The 12,000-nt window shown below is 48.0% G+C and overlaps 1 protein-coding gene across 2 annotated transcripts in view; it reads left to right on the plus strand.

Moving 5' to 3' along the window:
* The window catches only part of LOC8042681, a 46,493-nt gene that overhangs the window by 13,121 nt on the left and 21,372 nt on the right, over positions 1 to 12,000 (plus strand). The gene's annotated exons all lie outside the window — the stretch shown is intronic.

The following is a 12,000-nucleotide window of genomic DNA, read 5'->3' on the forward strand; positions in this document are numbered from 1 at the left end:
CTCGGGAGATCGACGAGTACTTGCGACGACCCCAGTCCCCCGAGCCTGCGTCCCGCCGAGAGTTCCGATCGCCTTCACCACGACGTCCAGCTTCGCCGATGCTCTGACCCCGACGTGAAAGCCTGTCGCCCCTCGCTCCACGCCGGAGAAACTAGGCGCGGCAACCCCTGGAGGTGGAGTTGCCGAAGACGACCGACGCCAAGATCCTCCACGAACGTCGGAGGGCCCCCACTCGAACGCTACCGGAGACCGAAACGACGCTCCTGAAACGGTGTCCAACAACCTAAACGTCATCATCGACGGCCACGACGCATCGGCACTCGTGGACACCGGAGCAGACTACTCAGTTTTGAGTGGGAGGCTCTCCCGCCGCCTTCGAAAAGTCACGACGCCGTGGGATGGACCTCAAATACGAACCGCCGGTGGGCACCTCATCACACCAGTCGGGCGATGCACCGCTCGCGTCGAGATCCACGGTGAGACGTGCCCTGTAAAGTTCGTCGTTCTGCAAGACTGTTCGAGGGACGTTATCCTCGGAATGGACTTCCTCTGCGAGTATGGCGCCGTCATCGACCTCGGAGCAAACCGGTTGACGCTGCGAAAGCCTGTTTCACCACCGGAGGAACCCAAAGCGACGTCATCTGCGGTCCGAGTCCTCGCCAGCCACGTGAACTTACCGCCGCGGTCGAGTGTTTTCGTACCCGTCGGGATCACCGAAGATTTCTGCGGCGAAGTTCTGCTCGAAGGAAGCCTCCAGTTGCTTCTGGGAAGAGGAATAGGCGTCGCAAGAGGAGTTGCTGAACTTCAGGATGGCCGCACTGTGGTCCTCGTCACGAACTTCCGAAATGAAGCGCAACACCTCACAAAAGGTGCAGCCGTGGGCCAGGTCGAGGAACTCCAAAACTCCGCCGCTGTCGCCGCCATTACTGACGAATTCTCGCCACCTCAGCAAGACAGTGCGTCGCCAGCGCAGCTCGACATTGACCCTAAACTCCCGGGCCCGAAACGACGACAGTTGATTAACCTTCTCGCCGAATACCGCGACTGCTTTGCCACGTCGTCGAAGGTGCGCCAAACCACCGTTGCGAAGCACCGCATCGTTACCGAGGACGACGCGCGCCCTGTGCATCGATCGCCATACAGAGTCTCCGTTAAAGAGAGGCAGGCGATCCAGGAGCAAGTTCAAGAAATGCTGAACGACGACATAATTCAACCTTCAAGCAGTCCATGGGCCTCTCCAGTCGTACTGGTTAAGAAGAAAGACGGGACGCTTAGGTTCTGTGTAGACTACCGGCAGCTGAACACGGTGACGAAGAAAGACGTCTACCCACTCCCCCGCATCGACGACACTCTAGACCGGCTGCGCCACTCTCGATATTTCTCATCGATGGACCTGAAGAGCGGCTACTGGCAGATCGAAGTCGACGAAAGGGACCGAGAAAAGACAGCCTTCGTCACGCCGGATGGACTGTACGAGTTCAAAGTGATGCCCTTCGGACTGTGCACGGCGCCAGCAACTTTCCAACGTGTCATGGACACCGTACTGGCAGGACTGAAGTGGCAGAGCTGTCTCGTCTACCTCGACGACGTCGTCGTGTTTTCCAGCGACTTCGACGAGCACTTGCGACGACTCCGGGCAGTTCTTCAAGCCATACGGACCGCCGGACTCACCCTGAAGCCGTCAAACTGTCGGTTCGCTTATGACGAACTGAAGTTCCTCGGCCACGTGGTTAGTAACGAAGGTGTCCGCCCAGACCCCGAGAAGACTCGTGCCGTCGCAGCATTTCCAGCGCCAAGAGACAAGAAGGCCGTCCGAAGGTTCCTTGGGCTATGTGCCTACTATCGGCGCTTTGTTCGAGATTTCGCAAGAATTTCCGCACCGCTCACACACCTCACGAAGGACGCCGAGAAGTTCAAATGGGCCGATGAACAGCAGCAGGCATTTGACGAGCTGAAGCGACGACTGCAGACTCCTCCTGTTCTTGGACATTTCGACCAGAATGCGGAAACCGAGATTCACACGGACGCAAGTAACGCAGGGCTTGGCGCGGTTTTGGTTCAAGTACAAGAAGGCACCGAGCGAGTCATCGCCTACGCAAGTCGGACATTGACCAAGGCGGAGAGAAATTACTCCACGACTGAGAAAGAATGCCTTGCGGTCGTCTGGGCAATCACGAAGTTTCGTCCGTACTTATACGGGAGCCCGTTCCGGGTAGTCACGGACCACCACTCGCTCTGCTGGCTTGCGAACCTCAAGGACCCGTCAGGACGCCTCGCGCGGTGGAGTCTCCGACTACAAGAGTTCAACATGACCGTCGTCTACAAGTCAGGCCGCAAGCACAGTGACGCCGACTGCCTGTCCAGAGCTCCCGTCGCAACACCTTCCGGCAGCAGCGACGACGATGACGACGAGTGTTTTCTTGGCGCAGTGAACATCGACGACATGGCCCGGCGTCAACGAGACGATCCTGAGCTGCGCGCACTAATAGAGCACCTGGAAGGGCGCGGGAGTGCCATGCCACGTGTTTTTTCACGAGCGCTGCCGACCTTCGCCATTAGACAAGGTGTACTCTACAAAGAGAACTTCGGGAACAACAACTCGCCATGGCTGCTGGTAATCCCGTCCGACCTTCGGGAGATCTTTCAAGCCTGCCACGACGACCCGACGTCCGGACACCTTGGTTACAGCCGGACCCTGGCACGTATTCGTGAAAAGTATTACTGGCCCAAGCTCCCCAAAACCGTCCACCTGTACACGCGATCATGTCATGAATGCCAGCGACGAAAGAAACCTCCGACGAGGCCGGCCGGACTCTTGCAGTCAATTCCTCCGCCAACAGCACCCTTCCAGCAGATCGGAATGGATCTACTTGGCCCTTTTCCGCCGTCGACGTCGGGAAATCGTTGGATCATCGTCGCCACAGATTATCTCATGCGGTATGCCGAAACGAAAGCCCTTCCTTTCGGAACTGCTGTGGAAGTTGCCAAGTTTTTCATTGAATCCATCGTCCTCCGGCACGGCGCTCCCGAAGTCCTGATCTCAGACCGTGGATCATCATTCATGGCCCAGCTGACGCAGGAAGTCCTTCGTCTCAGCCACACCAGCCATCGCCGCACCACGGCGTACCACCCGCAGACCAACGGGCTAACGGAGAGACTCAACAAGACCATCGCCGACATGATCTCCATGTACGTCGACGTGAAGCACAAGACATGGGACGAGGTGCTGCCGTACGTCACATTTGCCTACAACACGGCCGTACAAGAGACCACCGGAATGACACCCTTTCAGCTGGTGCATGGGCGCAAGGTAACGACAATGCTGGACGCTATGTTACCCCACGAAGCGGCTGTCGACGCAAGCGACGACGCCCAGGTGGTTGCCCAAAGGGCAGAAGAAGTCCGTCAGCTCGCCAGACTTCGGATTCAGGCTCAACAACGTGTCGACACTGGCCGCTACAACCTTCGTCGTCGGGACATCCACTTCCAGCCCGGAGACAGGGTGTGGGTGTGGACACCGATTCGCCGCCGCGGTCTCAGCGAGAAGCTCCTGAAACGTTACTTTGGACCCTACAAAGTACTTCATCGACTCGGGGATCTGAACTACGAGGTGATGCCCGACGGAACACGGACTTCATCACGCCGCCCTCCACGACCAGAAGTCGTCCACGTCGTGCGCATGAAGCCGTACTACGCTCGATAGGACAGTGGACCTTACGTATTCCAAATACTCTTTAGTTTACCGTTCTTTTTATTTGCTTTGTTTTGTTTTACACTGCATCGGGGCGATGCACTTTTAAAGGGGGGAGTAATGCCGCGAGCAAGGCTGAGAAAGCAACGCTCGGTCACGGTCCTCCAGAAAGTTCCCGTTTATTCATGTGCCACACGTAACTTCTATCATTTATCCCTGCTTTTGTTTTCTAGAAAGTGCGTGTTCATTCTCGCCCCGATCACGCGACGCTCGAACCGCTTTCGCCGAATCTTCGAGATAGCGACGCACTCTAGATAAGAGGCCGCCCGCGACCTTGTCGAGTCAGTCTCGCCCCAGCGCTCGATCCTGCGGTTTCGCCGATTTCGATGCCCGCGACGCTTTGTTATTATCTTTTGTACTCTTTTATTTTTGGCACAAGTTCGCCACATTAAACGTTTATTTCTTCCTGTTTATTTGTTATTTGGCATTCATTCGATCATGCCACGAGTGTCAGCGACGCAAGAAACAGCGATGCCACAGTGTCAGCGACGCAAGACGCACATTAAACGTTTATTTCTTCCTGTTTATTTGTTATTTTTGGTCACTACCCGTGACAATACTACTTAAACTTATCCAAATGGTTCTAGCCGGTAGCACGGAGACGAATGCGGACAAACTGAAGAGTCTTCATCAGAGATTCACGCAGAACCTCTCACTGAACCTGACTTCGAATCCTGAACGGAGAAAATTAGTATTTTTTGTGGCCGGTCAACCTGAGCAAAGTAGAACTATATTGCTGCTGACTTCGACGGGGGTATAATATAAATATTGGAGGCGCAATAGATCATAATGCCGTGACAGCTTTTAACTTTGCGAGACGCGTCCCCCGCCTTTTGAAAGCAGATAATTTCCCTCGTTAATCATATGCAGCGAGCAGGATTTCCTGAATCAATTAATTGCGAAATCAGCTCAGCTCCTTCAGTGTGGTCCAGAAGGTTTTTCCGCGAAAAGCAGCCAAGATGAATAGCCAACGCACCGACCGGCGTAGGTGGCTCAAACTTGAAGCTAATTGAACACAACCAAACTCAAGAAAAGCAGCTATCGAACATTCCCATTCACTTGACTGCAACATTCGTATTGTAGGAGAAGCGCTAAGTAGATTCACTCACCCTCAAACTCACACTCACACCAGAAAAACGGTCATTCACAGCGCGACGTGAATGACCGTTTTTCTGGTGTGAGTGTGAGTGTGAGTTTCAGGGTGAGTGAATCTACTTCGCGCTTCTCCTAGAATATGAATACCCATCTCGCCCAATATCCATTCTAAGATGCAACATTCGTGTTCGCTTCAGTGAAACACCTCGTCTGTCGTCCTCAGTCCACTGTTTTACATCCTTATAAAGAAACCCCTTATCAGTTACCAAGTAGTCGTCACTTTGAATGTGATTCGAGACAGACAAGAAATCAAAACGTTTTTCCGTGATTGCTCCCCATCCAAGAAATCGAAAGCACGCGACCGTGTGTAGTGTGGAGTAAACGGGCTTTCAAACACGTTATGGAAGGAAACAATCTACTGAGGCTTCACCACACTAATGAACGCTCAGGCAAACTAAAGAAATTTTCGGACCTTCGTCAAATTACATTGTTCGCCACCGCGCCGACAACACATACCCGCGAAAGCCAGCAGAGACGCGGAGGGGCGCGGAGCAACATGGTCCGGCTGGTTCCCGGTTCTCCCGGTTGGTGGCGTCCGTTTCGCTGGAGTCGCGAATACAACCGGAGTGTGCATCCATTCACAAAATCAGAATGTGGAAACACAACCGACGTCCTCTACTTCTGAATGGAACAGGGCTGCGGTGCACCCACTGTGCAAGCCTCAGTAACACCCTCCGTATTCACAAGGCACGCTGGACAAAAGAGGGAAAAAACAGAGTGAGGATGCCCTTGTCTTCTTAAAAAAAGCGGAAGATTGATGTCTTGAGAAGGCAATGCATCGCATGTTCCAAGTCTAAAGTCAGGTTGCTGAAGAAAAAAAGAAAGCTTCAATCTGAATTATCTATGTGCAAAAAATATCTGAAACAGCTGAGCAGCGAGAAGCTGAATGACGTTATGAAGAAGTCGGCCCTGCCTGAACCTCAACAAATGCTACTGCGCGAGTGCATATCAGTGGATAAATGCACTTGAAGTAAAGAAAGCTGGTACAGAGACCGATTGGCTACTTCTGTACCTACTCCTGCACATTCGCAGCGCGGCCGGGTGCAGGCTGCTCAATGAGAATGATGTGCTGCCCCTGCCGTGTGTGAAAACCATTCGCCACTACATTGCCATTGTCGGGATCAAGAGCGGATTCGATGTGAACTTCGTCGCAGTACTCAAAAGGAAGCTTCAAGGTAAATCCGAATTCCAAAGACATGGTACGCTGCTGCTTGATGAAATCCAGGTCAGGAAAAAAAAACCGTTAACACCCACCAGCAAAGCTCCGAGGTAGCCAGTCACGGCCTAGTATTTATGTTATGCCTCTTTGGTGAAAGCTCCGCGCAACCTGTTGCTGTAGCTTTCACCTGCAACCAAGGGGACAGTACTGTGTCAACTACTGCTTCATGCGATCACCATTTTGGAAGGCGCCGGTGCTCTTATTGACACCATAGTAGTTTGCGATAGAGCGAGCCCTAACCGGACAATGTGGACACAGCTGGAAGTCAATAAGGAGATAAACAATCGAAAAATTTTTATGCGTCCAATGGACGATAGGAAAGTGTTCACATTTTCAGACGTCCCATACCTTTTTAAATGCATCAGGAATCGGCTCCTCAGGAAGCGCCTCCTCAAAGTAACGGTCAGTGGGTCAACTGGTCAGGCAATGCTGCAGTATACAAGGAAGGCTACAAAAATGCCGGTGACCTGAAAGTGTGCCCCAAGATAACACAACAACACATTTAACCCCTCAAACATAGACCTTATAAGTGTAAAGCTTGCAAACCAAGTCTTCAGAAGGGTGATGAAGTCGGGAATGGAGTACTACAGTGACCAAAAAGTCTCAAGTTTGTGGTACTTCAATGGTACAATGGCGTTTACACTTCGGTGTAAGGATCTGTTTGACGCTATGAACAGGCAACACCCAAATGCTGGCATTTGGAAGGGAGGAAAGGACCCGATTGTCATCAAGGACGTCATCATCATCATAAAGCCTTTATTTGTGCCAACAAACAACCAATAAGGGTCTGCAATGTGGCACAGTGAAACAGTTCTACAGCTGTAGAACTTGCTCAGTAGTACTTACTTAAAAATGCAAACAACAATAAAACTGGCATTCAAAAAAACACAATAGTGCACTGCTAACGACAGAAAATAATCTCATCTAATTGTCTATTGAGATTTACGTAGTTATCAAAAGTATCAAAATTTTCATGCCCAAGATTGTTTACACATATCTGCATTCTTGTTGTTGGTGATATCATGTGTTGATTGTGTGGATAAAAAGTCAAAGCTCTGCTATTTGAGCGAGCCGGCACGTTTAAATTCACTGTGCGCAAAAGTGTTGAGTCAATGTCCCCGTGAACTATTTTATGTAAAAAGGCAACATCACGCAATAATCTTCTGAGGAATAGACACTGTAGGCAAAATTTATCACGTAAGGAGTTCATAGCTGTAAAAATGCTAACGGCCAAGGTATATGTCATAGGTTATACGCACTAGGCGTCTTTTAACTGACTCTAATTTGGCTGCATCGTGTGCAGTGAGCGAATTCTACACTACCGAGCCAAATTCTAGCCTAGATCTGATAACAGAACAGAATAAACGTAGGAAACAAGCATTGTTCACAAACTTTCTAGTTAATCGCGTAATGCTTTCAGTAATCTAAATTTAGAACAGACAATGTAGGTGACATGGCAGCCAAACGAAAGAGTACTGCACTGTCAAAGGAAACTCCAAGATCACGAAGCGATGAAACTCTTAAAATACATTTGTCATCAAGTGAGTATGAACACTGCACAATTTCACGTTTGTTACTGAAAGACAAGACCTGAGTTTTCTCTGGATTAATGATTAGGGAATTTTCCCGACACCAGTTTAAAATATGCGATGCGTCACTCTGAAGAAGGTCAAAGTCGTCCATCAAACTAATACTCAAAAAGAGCTTGATATCATCCACGAATAACAACACGTTTAAGTTTACTACGCAAGTAGATATGCAACTGATAAAAATCAAACAAAAATGGACCAAAATTGATACCTTGTGGTACTCACGATAACGGACAAACCGGATCAGTGAAGTTATTTAAAGTGCGTAGAACACAGCGACGGTCGGTCAGTTAGCTTTCAAGCCATTTTAAAAGCACAGAAGGAGCCTCATTTCGTGACAATTTGTGCAATAGGAAAGTGTGGTTCACCTTATTCGAAGACCTTCGAGATGTCAAAATAAACGTGAACTTGATCGCAATTGTGAACAAAAGGTACTGAATAATCAAGAAAGGTACAAAGGTTTGTCTCGACCGAGCGTTCATCGATAAAACCATGCTGATGAGAACTGATACGTTGCTCAAGATAAAAAGACAAACGGATGTGCATCATTATCTCAAATACCTTTGCAATAGAACATAGCAAGGATATGGGGCGATAGTTCCCAACTTGCGAAGTATCCCCCGCCTTATTTATAGGAACAATGATATAGACTCTTTGCACATAGGTGAAAATATACCCTTAGACAACGAAATATCAAATGTATGCTTCACGATAGGCGCAAAAAGATTTAAACAACCCTTGGTAATAAAATTAATCACATAATCTGTACCAGATGTCAGTTTCGGCATTAGTTTCTTTACAGCCGCCATAATTTCACAAACCATGACTTTGCTTACAGCACAAACATCAGAGCAGACAAGATCACCAAGAAATGCCCTATCTTTAGGCGCATCCGAGGAAAAACAACCACTGAATAGACTTGCAGAAAAGTTTGCGATATCCTTAGGGTTAGACAGACAATCAGAATCACTTCTTAAACAGATACCTTGCGCACTGTCTCAAATATGTTGTCTCGCAAATTTCCAAAACTTATCTGGTGTGTGCAAAAGATATATTTTCTACTACGTTTAAATGCGCACACTCGTCATGAATAAATAACTTTTTAACAAGAGACTGATAAATGATGAACTTAGCATACTACATTCCCGATCACTTTCTTTTGTACAATTTGTGACAACGTGCTTTTTTTTTTCTTCTTTATATAGCACATTAGATCTTTGGAGTAACACAAAGGGTACTTTTTTTATTTTTTGATGATCAATTGGAATAAATTTTTCAATTACAATTCTCACTACCGTGGTAAACGACCTCATCACTAAGTCGACAGAAACGTCCATTCAAATGGAGGAACAGTCGTAATCTTGAAAAAAAACTATAAAGACCAAATATTCGCCTGTGCTGGAAGAATAATACGTATGCTTTGGTCGAGCTGCAGATTTCAACGTATCATGGAAAGCACCAATAAAGGGTGGGCGATAAACATCAACCTTAAAAAGTGAAACATCTGCAAGCGTTAGGTCGATTATCGGAACATTTCCAATGAAAAGATCAAGGATGTTTCCAAAGCTGTTATAAAACTTGATTTACTAAAACCATTGAAATGATAAAATTCAATAGGAGAGACGATTTCCTTGCTTTTAAAGTATTTCGACCATTAAGAAATCAGGACTGCCAGTCAACACCAGGTAGGTTAAAATCACCATAAATAAGCACCCTGAACTTCGAAAAGTCAATCTCTTTTTTCAGTGTATCAGGGATCATTAAATATATGATTATCCAATAGAAGAGAGAAATAATAATTCCCAATCAGGTAGTTGCAACCATCATTCAAAAGCAATCCTATTCAAACGCATGCTGAATAGGTTTCAAGGTCACGTCTTCGATGGAGGGTAACTGACTGATTGACGGCGATTGATACGCCGTATCCAAATTTCTGGCAAGTCAAGCATACTCACGGTCACAACGGTGAACGCCATAAGAAGAAAAATAGTCTGCACTTGAAATTATCAGTCAAATGATAGTATCAAAATTGCAAGAGACTACATATGGCGAAAATGTGTCCTCTCCATGGAATTGTTTGATGAAAGGGAGCGCGAGGCATAGGGGCGTCCGTCGACTACGGGGGGGGGGGGGGGGGGGAATGGGGGCTTGTGCCCCCCCTCCGGGTCATGATCCTTACCGAGCATACCGAGATGCTGTTCACGTGCCATGCAACGAGCTTCTAGTAGTGGCTTGTAAACAAAATAACGCCCACGTTGCCTTTGACAATATACATGGGAAATGGAATCCCAGCGTGCTTTCGTTAGCTTCAATCTCCAGTTCTGGCGAGAAGGTAACGCGGCATCGATTACTATTACGTCCGCTTGGTCTGCTTCCTTAGCAGCCTGCCATCTTGCGATTTCCCACCAGAAAAAAAAATAATAAACGAAGCAACCGGAAGTCCATATAGAGGGCGCCTACTCTATCCGGAGCTGTTCAAAAAGTCCGTTTGGTAGCGACTCCGACGGCGTCGCTACTAAAAATTTCAGATTTGTGCTCGCCGGCACGTGCACCGTGGTACCGGCGATGAACACACAGCTACGCTCGCACGGTGAAAGACATTGACACACAGCGACGGACACCATGGCGATATAGATATGCTGTAAAATGTACCCCCTAGAATAAACTACTGATACTTGCCGGTGTAAAAAAAACTGCGCAGGAAGGCACCCCTGCCCTCCCCCCCCCCCCCCCCCCCCTGAAGACATCTCAGCCTGACCCCCCCCGTTTAATGTTCGCCACATTAAACGTTTATTTCTTCCTGTTCATCTATTGTTTTTTTGGTCACCACCCGTGACAGGCGTATCTTTTTACTGGCATGAGCTCTTTTAAACAACTGAAATGTGATCCGTGAGGGCTAGAGGGACTACATATATCACTTACAAGGATAAAACACAAAAGAGAGCCAAAGATTGATTTGTGGAGCACACCAGACAAGAAAAATATTTGGGAGTAATTACAGTTAAACCTCGATTTAACGAAGTTGACTGGAGCCGCAAATTACTTCGTTACATCGCGGAATTTGTAAAATCGGGAAATGCATTTTTTGGCCATTAGCCGCCGTGACAGGACGCACCCTTTTGGGCAAGCGTTCTTTTCGGTAGCATTTGATAGAAGAGACCGTTTTCGTTGGTACATTCTTAGACAGGCAGTCGCTGGCCTCAAGCCTGTTAACGCTATTTTCCTCGCCGCATATCACCTTATCACCTTGCCTACAACTGTGTAACGCTCTTTAAAACGCGTCAGTTAGCCAAAACTTGCTTTAAAGTCATCAAAGCCCAGCAGACATGCAAAAGAGAGCGCTTTCCGTTGTAGCACTTCCCCGGATATCGGAACGTTCTTGGCTCGCATGTCCATAAACCACGTGTAAAGCGCTTCTTCCAACTTTTCGTACGGCGTAGTCTTCAGGTTTTTCTTTTTTGTCGACTTCCCTGACGAAGCCGCTCGAAGGATAGTGTCCTTCCCCTTCAAGATCGTTGACAACGTGCTCGCTGGGATGCCGTGCTCTGCAGCAACGTCGCATTTTTTACGTCCACTGGCAACAGCGTTAATTACCTTCGCTTTTTCTTCTAGGGAGAGAACTTTTCTTTTCTTCTTTGGCGGCTTCATTTGGCGGCGACGTAGACATGTTGGTAGAGGAATCCAAAGTCGTGACAACGGGGAGCACTCACGAACAAAGAAACACGAATCTCGGCTCCGCAAATGGCCAAAACGACGGCGAACGTCGGCGGCGCCATCTGTTGCACGCGACGTGAAATACCGCCGCCAGTGCCATCTGGTAGAGTTTACTCAAAGCTCGTGATGTACAGTTCGTTTTTGCGTGAAGTTCCGTAAAATACAGACTTCGGGTTCCTCAATATTACTGATGCACCATAATGACAATCTTCTGAGTCTTCCTTTTCGAAATATCCGTGAGCGACCTCGTTTTACTTGCATTTATTTTCAAAAAAGCTTCGTTAAATCTGAACATTATTTCGTTATTTCAAGTTTAGAAAAGCATTGAGCCCTATGGGCACGTTACAGAGAATCAAAAATTTCTTCGTTAGATCTTAGAATTCGTAAGATCGGGTTTCGTAAAATCGAGGTTCAACTGTATAGACAACCTGGGCAGTGTGTGGGCTAAAGACGAGACGACCGTCGACGTATCGAAGTGTATTGTATTGACTTGTCCCCTGCTCGTGACATTTGGGACACAATAATCCATATAAGTATACAGATTGGTCTCAGTAGTCTGACCACCCAGGAAA

This window comes from Ixodes scapularis, unplaced genomic scaffold (genome assembly GCF_016920785.2).
Source record: "Ixodes scapularis isolate PalLabHiFi unplaced genomic scaffold, ASM1692078v2 PGA_scaffold2__306_contigs__length_199485367, whole genome shotgun sequence".
NCBI lineage: Eukaryota > Metazoa > Arthropoda > Arachnida > Ixodida > Ixodidae > Ixodes > Ixodes scapularis.